At 32.2% G+C, this 25,352-nt stretch overlaps 1 long non-coding RNA gene across 1 annotated transcript in view; it reads left to right on the top strand.

Moving 5' to 3' along the window:
• LOC146998321 (uncharacterized) overlaps positions 1–25,352 on the top strand; it is a 229,918-nt gene that overhangs the window by 155,664 nt on the left and 48,902 nt on the right. The window contains exon 2 of the long non-coding RNA XR_015040444.1: positions 20,317–20,400. This is a non-coding gene — a long non-coding RNA (uncharacterized LOC146998321). The remainder of the gene's footprint in view (positions 1–20,316; positions 20,401–25,352) is intronic.

The raw sequence follows: 25,352 nt of genomic DNA, 5'->3' as shown, positions 1-25,352 counted from the left end.
CCAAAATACATAATATTGACATTTATTATTGAGTTAATAATTTATATTATTACGTAATATTACATTTATTATTAAATGCATTACTCCATTATTTTCAAACACTATATTGCGATTCAAACTTTCAGTTTATTTATACTTAGAAAGGCAATTGTTGAAATGACAAATTTATCACACATTTTTTAGAGCAAAATTTTTCTTTCAGTTCACCGATGAATTCTCTGACACATTCTTTTCTCAGTTTGTAAAAATGCTATAAGGTATTTTCTCCGTTCTTTCCGCATGCCTTCATGGTGTAATCGGAAGCATACCCGACGCGTATTCGAGAGGTTCAGGCTTCGAATCCCAGTGAAGGCGGTGTACATTTTTCACGTATCCAGCGTCAAAAACTCTAATGACTCTACAAGTGGCACCCAAACTAAAAACAAAAGGTGGTGGACGACAATTCGTCCCCACCCGTTTTGGCAAATGGTTCCCTTAATCACCAGTCGCCCATTTAAAAGGAGGAGTATATAAGGTGTTTTCTCCCTCCTTTCCGAGAGGTTCGAATCCCGCGAACGGGCTGGCTGCATGGGTGTTTTCGTGGTTTTCCCCATGTGTAACGTGTATACGAGCCTGTTTCCCTTAGAAAGTCCTCCACGAAGGCATCCCTCCCCTTAGGCAGATATCCCTAATGTGCTTTGCCATAATTAAATACACCATACACCATACACCCTCCTTTCCGCATGCATTGGTGGGTAATTGGAAGCATAATCGACACCTATTCGAGAGGTCCAAGGTTCTAGTCTTGGTGAGGGCACTGAACATTTGTCACGTCACCAAAATAACCTAAAGCCTTTACAAAGTAAATCATCTGCGCATTATGTAAGCCTTTTGTATTGTAGAGACATTAGGTATTTCTTTTAGCAGAAGTGATGAAAAATGAGCAACTCCTTCGCCGAAAATCCAACCACGGACCTCTGGAATACGCACCCAGCGTGCAGACCACCACACCACGAAGGCATGCCAAGAAGGCGGGAGAAATACCTTATAATATAAATGTTACAATGATGATGACTGTTTATAACTCAATAATAAAGGTCAATATTATGTATTTTGGTATTTACAAACATAAAATACAGAAATTATCTACCACATTTCTTTAGGGCTTGTTGTATTTTTTGCGTCACGGGTTTTACTTTAAGTTAAAAAAAACTGTAGTAGACGATGAACAATAAAATCACACTTTTTTTTAAATACTTCTTATGAATGACATATATGTATACCCAGTCGAAAGGTACTGAACATGCAGTTTCTATTTCATTTAATCGTCGTTAAAAAGTAAGTTCCCAACAGTGTCGATAAAGCAACTCCACCATAATCTCCCCACTAATGCTTAATTACAGCATCTGCAGCAAAAATGAACAAAGAAAAAGACAAATGAGATGGAGAATAAAAACGTTTCTTTCCGTACAGTGTTGCCATTGCTCGCTTTGGGATCGTTGACTTTGTTAATCAAAAACTCTTAAATGCTTCACAAAATTTTAAATAGATAATAAAGCAAATTCGAAATTTAAAATTTAGCTTTCTTGTGTCTATATGAGAACTACGTTATTCGGAATAACTCTAGGTACCGTTGTTTTTCACAATGCGAAAAACGTGCATACATTCATGCAAATTCTTCATTATTTAATTTCTTTAATTATAATACAGGGCAATAAAATTTGGTGGCAACAGTTTGAAAAGTGATTCAAACTTTTATAATGATTCAACGGAAAATCCCGTTTTGAGATTAATAGTCCTTCTGGTCTGACGCTCCTTTGGGTTAATTATTATAATAATTAAATGATTTTTGGATAATATAAATTTCCTCTTAAGAAAAAAAAAAGTAATATCATTTTATAAGTTTTAAAGTCTTTCACAGTTATAACTTGTGATCAACATTTTCGGTAGACGTTAAGCGAATTATCACTGCGTCTAGCCCAAAGGAGTGTTAGCCCAGAAGGGCTATTAGTCTCGAAACGGCATTTTGCGTTGAATCTCTCGAAAAGTCCGAATCACTTTTCAGAATATTGGCATTAAATATTATCGCCCTGCATAATATTTAAAGAAATTAAATAATGGAGAATCTGCATGAATGTATGTATGTTTTTTGTCTTGTGATAAAAACGACGGTACTTTGAGATACCAAATTTTAAACTACGTAATCCTCCAACCGAATATGGGCACCTGGAATTCCGAACTTGGAATTTGCATTTTATAATGCTTTCGCATTTCTGGTTTGCATTTTATAACACTTTAACGAATTTTTTACTAACAAACTGAAAGATTTGAAAGCAAGCAATGGCAACACTATACGGGAAAAAGCATTTTTATATCCAGTGCACGATACTGCATATCGGAAATTTTAAAGATATGTTGTTTTTAAACATTTTGGGATATTGCTATTGAATTGAATTTTATGGTTTAAGTGTTAAGAACATGATATTTAATAAATAAAGTAACACTCAAAACGTTAAAAAAAAAAAAAACGCTTCTTTGGGCGTAATATAAAATGTTAAAGCTTTCAGATCTATTTTAATGTGTCTTATACATTAAACAACAACAACAAAAAAAAAAAAAAAAAAAAAAAAAGGTACAGAAAATATTGATAAATACCAAAACTTGAATAAAAGTAATTCGTGAAATGAAACAAAATACTTAATGGTAAATAAAAGCCGACCGCATTCTCCCCTCCCCCGAAACTATGAAGTTCTCCTCTGGTTGAATCTCCCTGCCTTAGAAAGCACGTCATTTTTTTTTATAAAAATATAATTTATAAATAATAAATGTAATAAATAATTATATAAAGCATAATAAGTAAGAAAACGTCAGATTTCTCTCCTTTATTTTTCTTAACCACCTTTTTGTCTTTCCTCGGTTTATTTTAAGTGTTCAGTTTTCTTACTAATAATACTTGTACAACTTTTTTTTTAAACTTTATTTATTCAGCATTATTTTCGTCACACTCACTCCACATAAAATTCAACAGAGAAACCGTAAAATTTTTTAAATCAGCATATCTTCACTATTCTCGATAGAACGTTAAGCGTTAAGTCTCGATGGAGCGTATAAGTAACATGAAGCGTTACGCGCATACACTTTTTTAATTTTTTATTTCAATCTTTTTTCAATTTACCACATCAATGTTCAGTTTTCTTAGTAAAATGACATCATAATTTTTTTTAGACCAAAGGGGCTTTTTTCCTGAAGGACTATTGTTTTCGTTTTGCGATTTTGCGTTGAATCACTATAAATGCCCGTTTCATTTTTCAAACTGTTGCCACCAAATGTTAGAGTCTTGCGTTATATTTGAAGAAATTAAATAATGAAGAATCTGCATAAATGTATGTATATTTTTCGCGTTATGATAAAACAACGGTAGATAGAGCCATCCAATTTTGAATGACGTAATCCTCCTGCGAATATGGGCATGGGGAAGCCCAAATTTGTAAGTAAGTAGCGAGGCTAGTAGCCTGTGTGGGAATAATAATAGTGATAATAACAGCGTGGTGTATTTAATTATGGCAAAGCACACTAGGACTATCTGCCTAAGGGAAGGGATGCCTTCGTGGAGGACTTTCTAAGGGAAACTGGCTCGTATACACGTTACACATGGGGAAAATCACGAAAACACCCATGCAGTCAGCCCGTTCGCGGGATTCGAACCTCGGATCGAACTTCTAGTGTTTAGCGACTTTACCGCTCGGCCGCTGGTGGGCCGATAATAACGATAATATGAAAACTAGAAAACTTATTTGTATCACATTGGGAACCCTGATAAGTATTTCTCCTTTCTACCAGCGTGCCTTCGCCATGCGTACATTCTAAGTTCTAATCCAGGTTCGAATCCAGGCGAGGGCAATACATATTTTTCACGTCTCTTGCTTAAAAAAAAAAAAAAAAAAAAGTTTGAACAGATTAAGCTAAATATTGTCTTTATAATAAAAAAAACTTCACCTGAGATCATAGCATTTATTTTCCATGTTTAAAAATGACCATTTTTAAACAGAATAGAATAGAATATTTACAAATTAGAATTTTACATCACTTTGAGAATGAGCCGTTATTATCTGTACAGATGAACGAAAATTTGAACAAAAACTGCGTATTTAAAAATAAAACCATTTTAAAATATCCAATTGATCTCGTATTTTAATCATCCTTTGGTAACATGGCACTTAAAATTTTATCTCTAAATTCACAGAAATCTTGTAAATATTTTGGCGGCACCACTTCTAAACGGTCATTAGTTGCTATCGTTTGACAATCACGCAGTAATTAGAGTTGCATAAAATGCGAGGTTATTTTATCCGCCATTTTGTACCTCAAACCGTAGCTGTCATTTGACTATTTCGAATGTATTTTATCAGAAATCTAATGATTACAAAATTCATAATAATGAATAAAAATCTTTGAAATTAGAAATAAAGTTTTCATTTTTTAATGTAACAAAGAATTTCATTTTTATGGAGTAACCCCGATTTCAAAGATTGTTGTTCTAAGATGGAAATCTACTAGAATTTCTACAAATTAAAATTTAACAGCAGTAAAGCCAGCAATTGAATCGTAATTATGTCGCTCTGCCCATTCATTTCTCGCTCTTTTTTCAAGAGAAAAAAGGCATAATCTTTCTGAACAAAATAAAATTGATATAAATTTTCTTTTGTATCCCTGTTTTCTTTCTTAATTTACTTAATTATTAATTAAAATTAATTCGTTGAATAATATATTAACAGTGTAACTTATATGTGATAACTACAATTTTTAGGGAATAATCCTGTCAGATTAGAAGGAAAAAAATCAATTCATGGAAGAATTATATGGACAATCAACTCTTTGGCGCAGCAGTAATGTTGTAGAGACATTAGGATTTTTTTTGGAAGCCGGAGAAATGAAAAATTAGCAACGCCATCGCCAGGAATCGAACCACGGACCTCTGGAACACCAGTCCAGCGTGCAGAACCACTACATCACGAAAGCACGCTAGGAAGACGGGAGAAATACCTTATAATGTTACCTGAGGACAGAAACTTTTATGATTAAATCCTGGTAGATGATGCGCTAAAAAGAAAACACCTAACAACTTTTTATTTTGATTAGGAAAAGTGCGAGGTAGCACGGTACAGTAACAGCACACTTAAAAAAATTAATACATATGTGAAAGTTACTCTCATTATCTAAAAACGATAAGTGTATAAAATAAAAAATAAACTTTTCAAACTGTTGCTACCAAATATTATCGCCATATATTATATTAAAAAAAACTAAATAATGAAGAATTTGAATAAATGAATGCTTCTCGAATTGTGAAGAAATAGCGGTACCTAGAGCCATTAAATCTTAAATAACGTAGTCCTCCAATCGAATATGGGCACTTGGAAGACCGAATTTTGAATTTTGAGTTTGTTTTATTATCGATTTAAAATTTTGTAAAACTTTAACGAATTTCGATTAACAAACTCAACGATTTCAAAGTGAGCAATGGGAACACTGCACGGGAAAAAGCATTTTTATCTCCAGCGAGCGAGACTGTGTATCGGAAATTCTAAAACTGTGCTGTTTTGCTATTATTAAATATTTTGTGATACTGCTGTTGATTTGAATTTTATGTTTTTTAAGTGCGAATAATATGATATTTAATAATTAAAGGTAACACACAGAACATTAAAAAAACGGCCTTTCGGAGTAATATAAAGTGTGAAAGGCCTTCGGATTTTTTTTTTTTTTTTTTTTTTTTTTTTGTTATTAAACTGCTAAACCAGAAGCATAATTTTTATGAGTTTGCTGTTTCGGTTTTTATTAGAACTGCAATTATTACTGTTCTAAATAAATGTTATTATTCTCTGATGATAAACCTAAAGCTTACCAGCTATGTTCGTGATAATGTGCACGAAATATATCTGTTTTAATGGTTAATTTTCTGCTTCCATATAGACAGCCATGCGTCTTATTTTCCAGCGAAACGACATCAAACTCAGAAGAAAGCTTAGAACAAACCTTTTTATTAGTTCCTCGCTGTTTAACAAATTTACACGGCTCGTGGGATGACAGAAGGCCTTCGCGGCTTGTGGTGTAAACAGAACACAAAGGTTAAACTAAAATGTTACATATTATTCAGAAGTCTGTACGCCTTTATGTGTTGACTCAAACCCTCGACGCTCTTGAACAAATATGGCTAACAAAGCCGTTTCACAAATGAGGTATATCTGCCGCCTTCTTAGCATGCCTTCGTGGTGTGGTGGTCTGCACACTGTGCCGGTATCCAAAGGTCCGTGGTTCGATTACCAGCGAAGGCGTTGCTCATTTTTCTCATCTCCTGCTTCCAAATAACTTAATGTCTCTACACATATACGTTTAAAAGCAGGGCGAAAATAGTATCTAACCGGTAATTGGGGAAACAAATCTTGCAATGTGTATTGCTTGATTTAATTTCAGAGTACTTAACAATCCTTTCACTAAAATGGTTTTCCATTGACATAAAGGGAAAAAACTGTGAGTCGCCGTACAACGATAAAGCATTAACACTATTGCACACTGTAATTAAATAACATGCTGTAAACATTTATTACCTTCGCTACATTTAAAAAACTACTTTACCAAATAAATAAATAAATAAATAAATAAATAAAAAACTGAAAGGTTTCAGATTTTAACGGTTACCCAAAAGACCTTCTTAAGTTTTTCTGTGCTCTGAGCTCGCAGTCTACTGTAGCACTCACGTCCGCTAAAAAAAAAATTCTGAAAGGTTTCAGATCTTAACAGTCGCCCGAAAGGGCGTTTTAAGGTTTTCTCTGCTCTCACTGAGCTCGCAATCTACTGTTGCACTCACTACCACTAAACATTTTTTGTCTTTTTAGCTTAAAAGCTAATAATAAATTATTAAGCATTTTTTTTTCACATACGCTATATAAAAATCAACAAAGTCACAAAATTTTAAAAGCAGCATATGTTTAGAATTCCTATACAGTGCTAAGTGTTGACCCACAATTTTATATTTTTTCAGTCTTTTCTCAGTTCATCATATGGATATTCAGTTTTCCTGACGTAATAAATTTACGGGTGCGCATTATACGTCGGGTCAAAAGTGGTAGATTTAAAAATAAGGAATGAGTATAAAAAAAATTAGATTTCTATAGGTACCTAAATGTTGTTTATTTATATCCGTAAACAGATAATTATCTTCTTTTCTATTTAGATTGTTAGATATACTGCACCTTTTTTAATTACTTTTAAATTACGTGGGGTTTAATTCCATTCCATGCTTTTATTATCCACTCACACACTATTTTTAAACTGGCATGACACATTTTTGGCTTCCTTTTGTAAATGTTTTTCACCTTCTAACATCCACGTATTCCACCGTCGTTTTAAATTTTCATAGCTTGTCTCTCAAGTGTTTTTATGTTACATTACACAGAAAATTACGACAGTTTCACATATAATTGCATTAAAATCATTTATCTACGTACAAAATTCGTAACATTACATTTTGCCAAATGGAAACAGACTCCAATGAAACCTGAAACGATGCATTAATATTGATTGAGACAAAATGCCATTTCGAGACTAATAGTCCTTTTGGGCTGAAAAATAAATCGCATGTCTTTTACTTCTTAGCTGAATTTCGACTCTTCTTTTAATCTTTCAAAGTACGGCATTTTGAGATTTGAAATGTTTTCATTCTCCGGGTGGCTTTCGCTTGGCGTATACATAAACTTTAGCTTTTTTTTGAAGTTTCATAAATATCGGCACCACCTCTTGTCTTTTTTATCTTCTTTTTTCATATAGTTTGTAAACCGATACTATAAACTAATACTGAAGCCCATAAACTGATAAGAATAAATTGATGAAAAGTAAACTGATGAAACTAAGGAAGCAATAAACGAAACAGCAATGACTAAATTAGCAGCAATAAAGTTAAGGCAATTAACTATTGGAATAATATTTGAAAACTGACGTTAATAACATGGAACTGAGGACCACGTATAAAGCGTTGTTGAATTACTGTGCTGCCAGATTTATAATGCAAAAAGAAGCTAACGAAAAAGAAAATCTGACAGTTTTTAGATTTTATATTGCGCCCAAAAGGGGCCTTTTTCTAACGTTTTGTGCGTTACCTTTATTTATTAAATATCATGTTCTTCGCACTTAAACCCTATTATTCAATTCAACAGCAATATTACAAAATAATTTAAAAAGAACATATTTTTAGAATTTTCGATACACAGCCTCGAGCGCCGGAGATAATGTTTTTACGCACAGTGTTGCCATTGCTCGCTTTGAAATAGTTGAATTTCTTAAATCAAAACTCATAAATGCTTTACGAAATATGTGATCATAAAAGTGATAAAATAAGTGATCATAAAACAAACTGAAAATAAATTCTATATGTGGGTTTCTAGACGCCCATATTCGCATATTCGTGTGGAGACGTACGTTATTCAAAATTGGATGGTTCTAGGTACCGTTGTTTCATAACAATGCGAGAAACATACACACATTTCTTTCAATATAATGCAGGGCGAAAATATTTGGTGGCAATAATTTGAAAAGGGAAACGCCGTTTATAGTGAAACTCCACAAAATGCCAAAACGAAATTAATAACCCTTCTACGGTAACGCCCTTTAGGCTAATACTAGTAAATAAGTTCTTCGCTTTACAAGTTTTTCCCGAACAATAGTGCGCCAGGAATATGCTTTACAAAATTATTAATGCCATAAAACGATAATTCGGGAAACGATGGAAGCAGAAGCGAAGAATGTTATAACTTTGTATGGTACTATAAAAAGTGAACGGTGCCCATGCAGAAAAATGGTCGTTGTGGGAAGGAGAGCTCGAATATCTATTGTAATTGCTCTGAGTGAGAAACTAATTTTATTCATTTACTTTGTAAATTCTGATTTTATGAAATGGCAACTTTATATGACTCACATGAAATAAAGATCCTAATTTTAAGAGCTAATGAATTTTAAGCATTGAATAATTAGAAGTAAAACGTATTGCACATTTTAAATTTTTATTTATCGATAAGATGCTAATTAATATTTTTCAATTAAACTTCATCGAAAAATAAAGTAAACAGTCTCCATTTATTTATTTTTGTGATTGTAAATTTATGGGCATTGTCCGTAAGAGGAATTCGCCCGCTTTTACGAAGTTACGCCCCTTTCTAAATAATGACACGCATGAATAATTCAGTTGTGTCGCAAATACCACAAGCACGTTGACTGGATCCGAGATGACTCGCTGATTTATGAGCCCATTGAAGACAGCGGTAACTGAGAATAATTGTATCCTTGTTAAAAAGCCCGACGTGAACTTTCGCGAAATGGAAATTAGCGCGAAGAACGAGTTGCTTAAATGATTCCTTCAACCTCCCCGTGCCCTCGAAATGGTTTGCACGGGCTCTGACGTCATTTCCATCACGATCGTCTGCCTGTTTATGGAAGAGAATATTTCGATTTTTCTGTGGAATTTTTGTACCACGCGTCATTCTAAGATTCCTCTGCTGTGGCAAAGTTCATCGATTTGGTGAATTTCTGTGTTTCCTTTTTTTTACATTAGTTTCCAAGCCTTTTTTTTATTTATTTACTTAGCCTCATTTTTTTTTGGAAATCAGCTCCTTTTTTATCTTATTTTTATTTATTTATTTACTTATTTTAATTTTAGCGAAATGTAATTTTTTAACTTTATACCTTCATTTTCAACAGAAACTGTACCCATAATATTACATTAGACAACATTAATTTTTTTAAAAGGCAAGATAATATAATCAAGAGAAATTAGTATGCAAGAGAGTATTAAGTATTCAAGAGAGAAATGTACAGTGGCTTATCAGGCATACGTGGTTTTCATTTTTATTCGCAAATATTTGTCAATATTAGCGAAATGAGTTTATTTTCTTCTCACATATACTATTGATCATATGATTTAGTGAACGCCAGACATACTACTTTATTTGTTTTCTTTTTGACGAAAACGTTCATTTCAGCTGATCGCCTATTGTTTTCATTTTGCCCTAATGAATCTCCAAATGGTTTAAGGGTTACCTTTCAGTACAAACCCTCTTTCAAATTTGCTGCAAGTTATATTGCCGTTTCCTTGGCGTTAACTTGGAATGCTGTCCAAACTTCAGCAGATTTTTAACGGTTCCACGCAGTTTCCTTAGTTTTATGATGTCGAAGAAAGTTGAAACTTTATGTCAAGGATTTTTGAATATGTAGAACATTTTTACTATCTTTAAAATGATTATTAATTAAATTTCTAAAAGATCTTGTCTTTAATTTGTAAAACCTTGATATTAACTTGTAGGATATGGAGTTGATAATATAGTTTGGTAAATAAATAATAACTCACAAATGCAGACGATAATTCAGAGGATGTAACTTCGCGTAAAACGTAATGACAAGAACATACTCGGCAAAACCTTCTCAACAAAACTTTCGAGTGTGGGAATTATTATGCGAGTTACTGACTAGCAACTTTTTAACCTTTAACTACCGTGACTTAAATTGTCGCATAACTACTGTGAGCGGTCTCTCAGACCGCTTCTGCTAAAAACAAAATAAGATATTGTTTTACTTTTCTTATTTAAATAAGTGTTATTTATTTTCATATATTTAACTTTTTCATGAAGATATAAAGCAATTTTTATACTTAAATCAGTTCATTAGAATAAAATATATACTATGATAATAATTCCTTCGCTTACGAATCTGGATGGAAAAAGTAAATTTTAAAATTCAACATTTTTATTTTACATTAAAATTTGCGATAAGAATGCTTTAATCACAATATGGAAAAATAATATTTATTTTAAAAATTATAATTCGAGCTGCATTTTATACATACTTTTATACTGCATTGTAGACATACTGGTTCTTTGCATTCTATACGTTTGTAAGCTGTTTTCCCTTTTTTTTCCTCTGTGGACAAATATAGCATGTTCTTTTTTTATCTAATTTATCGTCTTCAATCGCAGTGTTTCCTTCATCATCATTTATTCCGAAAACTCTTCTTATTTGAAATTTTCAGTTTGAGTTCTTTAGGTAAAAATGATGAAGTTATACTTCGTTTTACATGACTGCACCAACTGAATTGCTAATGAAATCTTTTCGTTTCATTTTCGGAGCCAATGGGATAAGACTGAAATAATACGAATGCATTTATCGCACATATATCCAAGTTTCTGAAGAATATTGCCATAGGCCAATGTCGGGTTCTACGAGCAGTTGTATAGATTGAACGAAGAATAGTATTGTGACTACGAGTTCGAACACCTTTGTTGGGCACTTGAATAAACTATTTGAATTCATTTTTTCCAATAAAAAAATCTCTTGCAGAAAGAGAACATGGATTTTCATTTTCATCGGCATATATTTCTGAACTTGTGTCGTGGTTGCTCTCAATAATTTCATCAGAGAACTCTAAATTAGACCAATTTCGAACTATTTATTAAAACTGGTCTTCGGTAAGCTATATATAACGTTTCCTGCACGCATTTGAGGCAATTTCAAGAAAATTTATAAAAAAGTGAAATATGTAACAACAACGAAAAGTAAATTTTATCGGCCGAAATTTGAATCGTATCTGCTGTGATCGGTCCCACAGACCGCTGAGTGGGGGAAATTAAAAAAAAATAAAAGAAGAAATAGAGCTATCCAAACGCAACTTGGTATGTGACCTTGGACAAATGTTTTAGGAAGGTACTAAGAATGGCAATACCCATTAATTATTATAAGAGGTGGAAACATTTAATGGAGAATGTCGCGCGGTCTGACAGACCGCTCACAGCAGCAACTGCTTTATTATAAAAAAATATCTTGACGACGATATTTCTTTTGCAAAAAGCGAGGCTTAAAATAAAGAAACAGCAATAGATTCGAAAAGAATTTGAAGTCAGTGTTTAAACGTTTAAAAGACGATTCTGCATATAAATATCACGAAATACATACAAGCTTCCAAAAACAAACAACAGTCATTGTAAATTCATAACAGTATATTGTTATAACTTATATGTAGGACAAACTAGTTCTAAAAAAATTTCAAAGGTTTCAGATTTTAAATTACGTCCAAAGGGGCATTTTTTTAAAGTTACCTTTATTTATTAAATATCATGTTCTTTGCACTTAGACCATAAAATTCAGTTCAGTAGCAATGTCGCAAAATAATTTTAAAATGAGCCTATTTTTAGAATTTCAGATACACAGTTTCGCGCCCGCTGGAGATAAAAAGTTTTTTCCCGCCGTAGAGCGTTGCCATTGCTCGCCTTCAAATCATTGAGTTTGTTACTCAAAAATTCGTTAAAGTTTTACAAAATCGGAAATCGATAATAAAACAAATTCCAAATTTCAAATTTGGTCTTTCACATGCTCATATTCCTAGGAAGATTACGTCATTCAAAATTCGATGGCTCTATGTACCGTTGTTTATCACAATGCGAGAAATAGACGTACATTTATGCAGATTTTTCATTATTTAATTTCTTCAAATATAATGCAAGTCTCTAACATTTGGTGGCAACAGTTTGAATAGGGAAAAGGACATTTATAGTGATTCAATGTAAATCGCCAAACGAAAGCAATAGCCCTTCAGGGGCAAAACCCCTTTGGACTTAAAAAAAAAAAAAAAAAAAAAAAAAACTGAAATATTTTAGATTTTAAATTACGTCCAAAGGGGCGTTTTTTTAACGTTTTGTGTATTACCTTTATTTATTAAATAGCATGTTCTTTACACTTAAACCATAAATTTTAGTTCAATAGCAATGTCGCAAAATAATTTTAAAAAGGGTAAGTCTTTAGAATTTCCGATACACAGTTCGACGTGCTGCAAATAAAAAGGGTTTTTTCCCCGGTAGAGTGTTGCCATTGCTCGCTTTTAAGTCATTGAGTTTGTTACTCAAAAATTCGTTAAAGTTTTACAAAATATGAAATCGATAATAAAACAAATCCAAAATTTCAAATTTGGGATTTCAGAGGCCCATATTCGCAGTAGGATTACGTCATTCAAAATTGGATGCCTCTATGTACCCTTGTTTTATCACAGTGCGAGAAATAGACATACATTTATGCAGATTTTTTATTATTTAATTTCTTCAAATATAATGCAGGACTCTAACATTTTATGGAAACAGTTTGAAAAGTGAACCGACATTTATAGGAGTCCGACGCAAAATGCCAAAACGAAAGTAATGGAAAATAACTAGTAAAAACGAAAGTAATGGAAAGTAATAGTCCTTCGGGACTCAAATCCCTTTGGACTAAAAAACGAAACGAAGAAAAAAAAAATTGTTTAGATCTAAACTGTTAAAACTGCGTACATTTTTTTAAATAAATGATTCTGCGCAGTCGTGCAACGTATGGTGTTAGAATAAAATTTATTATGACAAATCTACAAATGCTCGCAAGAAAACGTTTTCTACAAGGTACAGCTTACATAGCTTAAAAACATCTTTTGGTAATTGTTGCATTTTAGTAATTTTAGCAATTAGCTACATTTATTATTCAAATAGAATTACTTCAATAAAAAGTAAAGTAAAGCTCAAAATTGTTAAATAAGTGCGCTTATTGCTCAATTACTTATTTAATAGCTGATTGATTAGAAAGATATATTAAAGATCTTTCGCGCTGTGGAATGCCAACACTCTGAGAACAGAACATATGCGAAGACGCGCGGAAGATGAAATTCTTTTGTTTCTTACAACGGCAATAAACTACTTTTAATTCGTTAAATTTGTTAATCAATAACAGATTGATTAAATTTAAAATTAAAGGTCTTATGCTTTGTAGAATGACAATATTTTAACAATTCTCTATGCCTTAGGGTGCGTAGAAGTTAAATTAAACATATTATATTTTGCACAGTGGCAACACTTTCTAAAGCTGCTTCTGGATTCCTTTGTTCTGCTCGTTCGTCAGTTTATAGGTTCTAATTGTGTAGAATTAACTGAAGTTCATCAGATCTTATGAAACTGACAAGCGAATTATATTTCCATTTAAAATTTTTTAACAAAAGTCTTAAGAATATTTTAAATAATCTTTTCATGAAAACTTGAAATGAACAGAATGAACTGATTTCATTCATGCTGAAATGTTTTATGATTTTCTTTTCAGGTGTAAATAGAACATATTAATTTTAATTTGGTCGCAGCCCGCTATATTCCTTCTACCTCTCCAAACCAAAAACTAATCAGCGGGATTAAAAAATTAATGTTTTTCCATTGCTTCCATCTTAACCGGACTTAACGAAAATTTTACCACGATGTCTGGAAGCAATCAGTTCGAAATTTTTACATGAATAAAATTTTGATCCTAAATCTTCAATATTGGAATAAATTAGTTGATTAGTAGTTGCGAAAGAATTAAAGAACTTAAACCATAAGCATGGTTAGACACTGTCACGACCAGTTTTCGAAAAATGGTGCATTTTAATTACATACGAAGATTTCAATTTCGAATCTTCCAGAGACAAAATCCTTATACACAGAGCAGTTAACAAATTTTCCTTTTGTATTACATATAAGTTCAGTTTTTTAGCATCAAAAGTAATAAAATAAAAGTTAGTAATGATTACAAAACTCAACAAATATATTGCAGTTATTTTCCATTTCTGCTGCAGACAAATAGTTTTGCAGTCTTATATATGGAGATTATATATACATCTATTATTCATAACTCAAATGATAAATAGGTTGTAGTTAAAATGAAACTATAAGCACTATGGAAATTCGCTACATTAAACGCACAGTTTGTTACTAAATCAAGACTTATAGCAATTAATTATCTTGATAGGGTACTGTACGAAAGTTGGCTTTCTGTGTATACATCTGATCTTGCTGGAAAGATAGTTTTACACGAAAGCTTAAAATTACGGAACGAAAACAACCAGAACTTTACGTAATTTTTCGTGTTTTAAGCACACTTATAAATTTTATTTCACATTATTAAATTTAATTTAATGAAATATAACTTACTACTGCGAACAAATTCTGAGAATCTTATAATACCTGTTTCAATAATTAAAAGGTATTATGCAAAGTTTTCCTATTTTTAAATAATATACATGCAGACTCTTCTTTATGTCTAAACTAGCTTTGCGCCCGCGGTTTCGCTCGTGTTGATGTCCTTAAATAAGTTTCAACTCCCCGTGAATTTTAAAAATACACTCCGTGTAAGATTTCAGTAAATACTGCCTTTCTTCAATACCTATAGGCCGCAGATATTTTGCATTTACGCCTGACCAAAGAGTTATTTTTAAAAATAAAGAACATTCGAGCGCCTTAAAATGATAAGATAGTTGTTATCGCACTCAGTAAAATGTAAAAAATATAAAATGTAAATGCAATTTTTCAAGCAATAATAACAGAAATATATAAAACGAATGTATAGATCTTAAAAAAATACGGAAAAAAAAACATTAAATGTTTCACAAAAGTCGAAATGTTGATAATAGTTTCAAGTAAGTTAATAAGAAATCAAGTTATTAATTTTAAAATGATTTTCCGCTCGTCGAACTTGGACCTTTTCGCCAACCCAACGGTTGACCGGATACCAGCTACCCCCCCCCTCCGTCGCTTTCGAATCGCAGCCTGTCAACAAAGAGTTAACAATAGCAAGCGGAGTATTGTTTCATCTCCGATTAAGCTCGAAATGATTAAGCGACAAAAAACAGTTCCGCCACTAATGTTCCTATCATTCAAAAGTGCGATATCACCAATGTATTGGACCCACACGGGAGGACCTAATAAAAAATCCCTAATGTCGCTATTGAGTCTCATTCAAATTAGCGTTTTCAGAGTTTTTAATTAATATTTCAGCTGATTAAAGTCATACGAAGATGAGAATGGTATCGATGGATTCTGACGAATTTTAGAAATTAGGGATTATGTGTCTCAAAAGTCAACTAACCGCCGTTCCGTAGATATTTGTGAAAAAAATAATTGGCGCGTAGCCAAATCCCTTTAATAGGGAAAAACCCAACAAAGTAAGTGAAAAATGTAGGGAAAACATAGTTTTTAATTAATATCTAGGCTAATTAAAGTCGTACGAAGATATTTTATAGCCTATAACCTTTTCTAATATATCAAAAATATTTCTTGAAATATTCATGATGATCGGTTAAGTAATTAAAGCGTGAAAGCGTACCAAACTAATAATCACAGAAACAAACTCACATTCGGGTTTATAATATTAGTAAGAATTACAGTTTCGTTAACTGGGATTTGGTTAGTTAAAATTATGTATTAAAACATAACAGTTTTCAATCTACTTCTGCATTTTATATATTTAAAATAACCTGCTCGTTTAGCTGATTTATAATGGTGATGTAAATATATATAAATGGATGTATATATTTATTCTTCCGTAACCAACCGAGGATTTCATACTGCATACCTTTGTATTTTAATAGTCATATACATTAATTCTGGAACAGAATATTCAACAAATGGTATTAAAGCTAATAAAGCCGATACGTCAGTTGATGTGACTGTCTAATTTAATTATGCTGATATGTCAGTTGATATGACAAATGAATTTAATTAATTATTGATATGGTGATATGACTAATGAATTTAATTTCCCTATGAACCAAATATATATTTATGTGATATTATTTCACACGCCTTCATGTTAACTTACCCCCCCCTAATTTTATTTTCCAAATATGATATGTGTGAATATTATTTTATTTGTATTATACAGGGTAAACCACAAATACTAAGCATATGCATCTCCATGTAAATACAGGAAATACAGGAATATCATCCATGTAAATACAGGAATATCATCTGTATATTCGGTACATTCCTGTATTTAAAAAGTGAAAAAATATATAACGTAATTCTATGAAAATATTCAATGTTTTTAATTAGATCTGTCACGAATTAAATGTATTTTTATTTAAATAAATCAGATTAAAAAGTAAAATAAATAATATTTTTAAGAACTGCATCTGTTGTTTTTAAACAGTTTACCTTCTTAATTTATAACAGACAGATTAAATAGGAAAAATTAATATCTTACGTTTTGCCGAATAGCAACAGACTCGAATGAAAAGTGAATCAACACATTAAGCTGAAACAAGGCAAGACTGTGATTTGAGATTAACAGCTTCTTGGCCTAATAATATGTATGTACATGCAAAAATATTTACTTCTTGTATCTCTGCATTACACAAATTAAATGTTAAAATTTTTTAATTATTGTATATTTTAGTTTAATAAAATCAAGTGTTCACACCTGAAGAACAATTCTCTTGATTAAAACATAATTCATGGTATTCGTGCCAAAATTCAAATTAATTTCTGTCAGTTGCCTAAAGCGTTGTTTCCTAGTTACACGATACATTTGACAGAACCAATTATTAGGCGAATTTCGGGAGAGTTTGAGAGTAAAATAAAAACATTTGAGGTAATATAAAATATCGGGGAATTTTTTTCTGATCCCTCTGAACCAATCGAAATGAAATTTCAGATATTGTTATTTAAAGGTATGCGCTTGATGTTGTGATTATTTACAACAATCACAACCTCTCATGGTTGTGATAACCTCATGGTTACTATTATGGTGAAAAAATTTCGAAACTTTTGAATGGAAAAACCTACTTCTTTTCTGCGCAAATTGATCAGCGCATTGAAAAACTACAAATGGCGTTGGAAGATACACACAATATTTGCAAAGAAAAACAATGTAAACTACCAGTGACAACCTAGGAGAGAAAAGAAAAAAATCTGTTATTGGAATTACAAGTTTTAAACGCGGCCACCGCCGCAGATGATAATGCACTGTACGTGAAAGACTATTACAAACGTAACGTAATCGCTGGTGAAATATGTTTAACTTCGCATTTTATGGTATCTTTCAATTTTGACAAATCTCGTGGACTTGATGTGTACACCTTAGATTTTAGATAATCCTAGAACCAGAAATCGATCGGAGTGAGATCAGGAAATCGTTGTGGCGCAAAACTTCAAACTTAAAAGTTACGGGAGATGACTCTAGCTTGAAATATTGTACACCCTGGCTGAGAGGATAGGTCGCTAGGTATATATATCGGACTGTATATATATCAGTCTATAGTATATATATCAGTCTATAGTATATATATCAGGCTATAGTATATATATCAGGCTGAGTATATAGTATATATATCAGACTGAGTATATAGTATATATATCAGGCTGAGTTTTTTTATGACCACCTAGTACTTAATGAATTTTTCAGGCATGCTTTCTCAGTATTTTCATTGTTCTAGTGAAACGCATAACGTTTAATACTTTGTCCTCATAATGCTGCGGAATAGGTAATATATTGTTGCGTAGGTACGAGTTTATATAAGACTGAATGCACGCAGGTCCGATGATACGTTGATAAAATTTATTTTATCAAAAGAAATACTTCAGAGTTCTGAAACTTTCCCCACAAATCAACAACACTTCACAGCATCACAACTCTACAACTCTTCCTAGTATTACAGAGTACAATCAATAGTTACACTTCAAACTACTAGGAACGTTAAACACAACACAACGCATCTAGAGAGCGAAGCTAACCCGCAGTTACCTCAATACTCCGAACTAAACGCTAAACTAAACTAACAATAACTCACAACGGAGAGTAGATGCTCTCTCCAGCCTTATATAGTTTTCACCCGGCCTTATATAGTTTTCACCAGGCCGGAAAAATGTCTAGTACATCTCGAAATGACTAGAATGCATGTGAGACCAGGTACGGTTACAGCTGCATATGAAATCAATCACAGTTAATCAATTGCAATACATATTACAGTGATACAGGGACTGTACACAAATGTCGGCAAATGTTCGCCAATTTTGGTAGCTTTTGCCGATTTGTCCCCAAATTTGGCGACCAAATATTAGTCGCCAAATCCGTTGGCTGCTTGGCGATATCTTATCAAATTAGCGAGATAGCCATTTACTCATTGTTAAATAGACTTGCCTTTGTAGTCTCGCTTTTCTCTCAAGCTTCGTCTCTCTAGATTTTCATGTGACATTATTCAGAAAAACACATCAATTTCACATATAATTGCACTAAAATCATCTTTCTATATACAAACTTGTAACAATATGTTTTAAGCTTGGCAGGATAGATTTAGTCAGCTAAATATCAAACATACGTACTGCAACCTTTGCATGCCATACGTAAAACTACTTTAGCTAATTCACATGAAAGCAACGCATTAACTAATTTATGTTAAATGATGATTTAGTATACGCGGCAGCCAAATTGTCTGTTTCTGGGATCGATTTCTGTACGAGGAATTTATCCTGGTGCCATTATGGCGAGAAGTAATTATTTTGTTTCCCTTTGCTCTCCACCTAATTTCTGGAGAAGTTTAAAATTTAATGCGAATTGTAATATTCCATCAACTCTGTCCGTCTGTCACAAACTATTTTTTCATTAATTTTTAAATATAAGAGGTCATCTAACATATTTAAATCGAGTATCTTTATTAAGGAATGAAATAACTTAAATATGCAAACCCAATTTTTGATGACGCGCAAACTTCAAAGAAATTCCACATATTTTCATTAGAATGTCAAGTATTTGCGGAAAGACAATAATCTTTAGCATATTTTGTAATAGTATTAATAAGTAGAAAAGATGTTTTCGTTAGATGTATTTCGGAGCAGAAATCAGGAAAAGTCAACAATATCCTCATCAAGATTCGCACTCCGGACTTCCCGATGCTTTCCTTACACCATGAAGGCACGTGGTAACGAAAGAAAAATCCCTTAGCTTCTCACCCGCATAAAGGGCGATTGGTAGGAAGGGGTGCAAGTGCCAAATCCAAGTAGTGACGAATTATAAATCACCGCATTTTAGTTCAGGGTCACTTGCAGAATTATTGTATTTGTTTCAGAGCAAGAAACGTGAAAAATCAGCAATGTCTTTGCCGAGATTCGAACTCCCGACATCTTAGTGTTAACCAGACGTGCTGTCAATTACACAACTATGGCATTCGTTAAGGAAGGAGAATATTCCTTACAAAGAAATAAAATGCAAAGTGTTACTTAAAGAGTAGAAAGTGTTGTCATCACCGATTTACGCTATGGAACATATTTCTTGGTATCTTTGAATATTTTATCAGTTGTTGAATAATAATCCTGTACTCCTTAGTTAACAGATCTAACAACTTTCATAAAACACAGTACCGGTATTTTAGGATTACGTCGTCTACGAATTCAGCTCTGAAATATTTGTGAATTTACAATACTCATATTTCGGATACATCTTAAAATTTCATTCTGCATGATTTATAGCATGTTTTTATTTTAGTATACCAGGTAAGAGAAGATGCAATCAACATGCATTAGAAAAGACTGAATCATTGCAAGATAACAGCGTTGTCCTCATTCCAAAGTAAGTTTTCTTATCTCTCATATTAGGTAAATAGTCATAAAAGCTTGATTTAGAGTATAAGCTGCGTAGAACTTTCTGTACTTGCTCAACGTAATGTTATAAAACTTCATGTACTGTATATGTGTAAAAGCGTTTTGCATTGTATACAATTCAATTGAACTTTATGTACGTATTGTGCATAATGTTATGAAACTTCATGTACTGTATATGCCACATAGAATTTAGTGCGTACTGTACATAATATTATGGAACTACATGTACTGTATATGTATAAAACTTTATGTATTGTATATGCTGTTTAGAACTTCATGTACGTAATGTACATAATGTTATGTAGCTTCGTTTGCTTTATATGTATAAAAACTTTATATACTGTATATAATGGGCTGAACTTTTATGTACATATTGTACCTAATGTTATGAAACATCATGTATTGTATATGCCATATAGAAATGTTGTGTGCGTACTGTACACAATGTTATGAAACTTCATGTACTGTATATGCATAAAACATTGTGTACTGCATATGTTGCGTTGAACATTTTGTACAGAAACTTCATATAGTGCATATACCGTATAGGACTTTATATGCGTACTGTACATAATGTTATGAAACCTCATGTACTGTATATGCCGTATAGAACTGTTATGTGCGTAATGTGCATAATGTTATGAAATTTCATGTTCTGTATATACATAAAAACTTTGTGTATTGTATGCTCTTTAGAACTTAAGTACGTATTGTACATAATATATCGTAAAACTTCATGTACTGTATATGAATATAAACTTATGAACAGTATATATTGCGTTGAACATTACATAATGTTATGAAACTTCATGTACTGTATATGCTGTTTAGAACTTTATGTACATACCGTACATAATGTTACGAAACTTTATGTACTGTATATGCTGTATATGTATTAATATTGTAGAAGCGAGAGTCATGAAAAATGTGTATTGCCCTTCCCGGAATTTGAAATCTGGTCCTCCCGATTGCTAGTCGGACATGCTTACAATTACACCAGGAAGGCACGTGGTAAGGAAGGAGAATTTTCCTTGAAAATGAGTTTCAAATACAAAACTGATCCTTGATATTTAGCTTGTAATTTATTTTCTCCTTTCATACCGCGTGCCTTCGTAGTGTTATTGGAAGCACATTCGGCTAGCAGTAGAGAGGTCACGAGATCAGATCTCGGTAAGAGCATTGCATATTTTTCGCGTCTCGTGTTCTGAGCATTATCTAAGCTAATTTCTAAAGAATTACACGTGAACTACTTTTGTGAATTAATTTATGAACTATAACTACTCTTTGATAATATAGAAAAAGTTAATGTGGAAAATAGTGACCACGAAAATGCAAATTTAAGCTTCAGAAGTGCATTAATGAGCACGGAAATCACATTCATTCAATAAAGAGAATACATTTTGCTTTATCGGTTGCATAAGCATAAAAATTACAATGTTTATGGATCATCATAGCGTGCTGTTATATCATTAACGTTGTTTAAACAATCATGGAAAGTTTCAATTATGTTATTACTTTAAATGCTGAGTATGTGAACTGGTTTACCCGCAAACTCTCCCGAAATTCGCCTAATAACTGGTTCTGTCAAATGTATTGTGTAACTAGGAAACAACGCATCAGGCAACCGACAGAAATTAATTTGAATTTCGACACGAATACCATGACTTCTGTTTTAATCCAGAGTATTATTCTTTTCACACTTGATTTTATTAAATTAAAATATACAATAATTAAAATATTTTAATATTTAGTTCGTATAATGCAGAGATACAAAGAAGAAAATATTTTTGCATATACACACATGTTATTAGCGTAAAAGGACTGTTAGTCTCAAATTCCAGTTTTGCGTTGTTTCAGCTTAATATGTTGATTCACTTTTCATTCGAGCCTGTTGCCATTCGGCAAAACATTGCTCTTTCTTATTTAATCTGTCTGTTATAAATTTAGAAGCTAAACTGTTTAAAAACAACAGATGCAGTTCTTAAAAATATTATTTCTTTTACTTTTTAATCTGATTGATTTAAATAAAAATACATTTAATTCATGATAGATCTAAAGAAAAACATTAAGTATTGTCACAGAATTACGTTACATATTTTTCATTTTTCAAATATACAGATGATATATAACGTTACTCTAATCCAGGTTAATCTAAATGCGTATTCATCTAATATCCTATTAAATGTTTCGCTAGTCCATTTGGACTATCTCTATCGATAATCTGTACTGATAAATCATATTAAACTTTAAAAGACCCATTCTTTAAACGATTGTTAAAAATCCTTTCAGATTTTTTAAAAAATTTATATTTCATATATCCGTATTATGTCTTGTTTTTTTATTATTTATTTTTTTATATATATGCATATAGTATATATTTATATATCTATTTACTGCATGTGTATGCATAAATATACAGATGTTACAGCTTTAAATCCAAATATACGCAACGAAATGAAAGTTAGAAGAGTCCTTGTATCATTCAGTACGCCATAGTTGCGGTTTTATTAAGAATCTGACTAAAGCCAAAAACATTTCTGGGAATAAAAGTTAACTGCACGACATTGAAAGTTTTAGCCGCAAGGGTGTTTGTCCCTGAGGGACTATTGTTTTCGTTTTGCGATTTTGCGTCCAATCACACTGAATGTCCGTTTCACTTTTCAAACTGTTGCCACCATATATTATCGCCCTGTGTTATATTTAAAGAAATTAAATAATGAATATTCTGCATAAATGTGTGTATTTTTGTGTTGTGATAAACAACATTGTGATAAAACAACGGTACATAGAGCCATCTAATTTAAATAACGTAATCCTCCACCGCATAAGTGCATCTGAAAGCACGAATCTGGGAATTTTTTTATTATGGATTTCATATTTTGTAACACTTTAACGAATTTTCGATTAAGAAACTCTACGATTTTAAAGCAAGCAACGGCAGCACTGTACGGGGGGGGGGTGATTAATCTCCAGACAGTGTATCGGAAATTCTAAAGATATGCTCAATTTAAAATTATTTTGCGATATTGCTAAAATGTGGTGGACGATAATTCGTTACCAGCAGGATTTGGGTCCTTTCATCCCCAGTCGCCCTTTTAAAAGAGGAACTATATAATGTATTTTCTCCTTCTTTTCCGCATGCCTTCCTGGTGGAAGTGGAAGCATACTCGATGCACAGAGAGGTTTAGAGTTCGAGTCCCGGCGAGGGCATTGTACTTTTTTCACGTTCCAGCATCGATATAACCTAACGACTCAGCATATTTTTTCGTGCATTTAAAACATAATAATTATAATTTGGGACTTGCCTTTCACAGCATGCAGCGGTTCATCTTCAAAGTTACGGAATCGTACCATAAAAAGTATGTATTAATGGATGACATATGGCACTTTATTTGAAAATGATTAAACCATAGAGGTGCAGATGTAGCGGAAGTTTGTACTCATAGCCTTGGAAACAAAGTTTTCAGTATAATCTCTCTTTTAACAAAATAGTATATTTTTTAATAATTTATTTTATTTATTTAATGAAAATACTTGTTCGAATTTTCATTAACTGAGGAAAATTTTACTCGATTTACGTTATCACTATTTCTTTCGACAGTCTAGGAAAGAATTTGTATATTATTGTACTTTTTAACTGTTCGATATTTCAATAACAACAAAATAAAAAAAAATCTGAAAGGTTTCAGATTTTAAATTATGTCCAAAGGGGCGTTTTTTTACCGTTTTGTGTGTTACCTTTATTTATTAAATATCATGTTCTTTGCAGTTAAACCATAAAATTCAGTTCAACAGCAATGTCGCAAAATAATTTTAAAATGAGCATATCTTTAGAATTCCCAATACACAGTTCCGCGCGCTGTGTATCCATAAAAAAGTTTTTTTTTTCCATAGAGTGTTGTCATTACTCACTTTGAAATCCTTGAGTTTGTTAATGAAAAATTCGTTAAAGTTTTTTAAAATAGGAAATCGATAATAAAACAAATTCCAAATTTAAAATTTGGTCTTCCACATGCCCATATTCTTAGGAGGATTACGTCATTCAAAATTCGATGGCTGTATGTACTGTTGTTTTATCACAATGCGAGAAATATACATACATTTATGCAGATTTTTCATTACATAAATTCTTCAAATATAATGCAGGACTCTAAAATTTGGTGGCAACAGTTTGAAAAGTGAAACGGACATTTATAGTGATACGACGCAAAATCGCAAAATGAAAACTATAGTCCTTTAGGGACAAAGCCTCTTTGGACTAATAATATCGAGTACTTCGAATGATTACGCTAATTAAACATTGAATTACTTCGTCTTAGTTACACTAAGTTAACATTTGCCTTGATTCGCTTTGTATCCATGTTTGTCTTCGGCCTTAGAAAGAAATTTTACTTAAACTGTTCTATACTATAAATGTTAGCTCCTAGATCTTTAGAGACAATCAGATGACTTAGAGCTCCGTCTTACGTTCTAAAATAAATAACCACAAATTCAGGTGAAAGAAAAAAAAAGTATTATTTGTCATTTTGACTTTCACAAAACTTAAAAGATATAACAGAACATACTCCGCAGCTTGTGTAAAATTCCAAACAAATCTTCAAATCAGCTTCAAATATTAAATACAAAGTAACACTTTGGTTTGAGCTTCGAGATTTCACGAAGCAGTTACGGCCAGCGAAGTTAAAGCCAATAAAGTAGTTCAGTAGCGGAAAGTTATAACAGAGTAACCGAAAAGCGATAGTTGCCAAAAGTTCTGTTTCGAAATCAAGAACTCTACACCTAAATACATTAATTAATTTGAATCCTGGCGGGAGCTGATGAAACTAGAAGCGAAAGTAAAGGAAAAATAATAATATAACTTCGAGGAATTGCTATACTAAATTTATATGCTACAAAATTCAATCATTTGCTCGCTACCTA

The sequence above is a fragment of the Stegodyphus dumicola genome, chromosome 3 (genome assembly GCF_044657685.1).
Source record: "Stegodyphus dumicola isolate Sdum_Otavi_A_Nest chromosome 3, ASM4465768v1".
In the NCBI taxonomy this organism is placed as follows: domain Eukaryota; kingdom Metazoa; phylum Arthropoda; class Arachnida; order Araneae; family Eresidae; genus Stegodyphus; species Stegodyphus dumicola.
The sequence above is the reverse complement of the archived record's forward strand: the minus strand, read 5'-3'. Positions and strand labels throughout refer to the sequence as shown.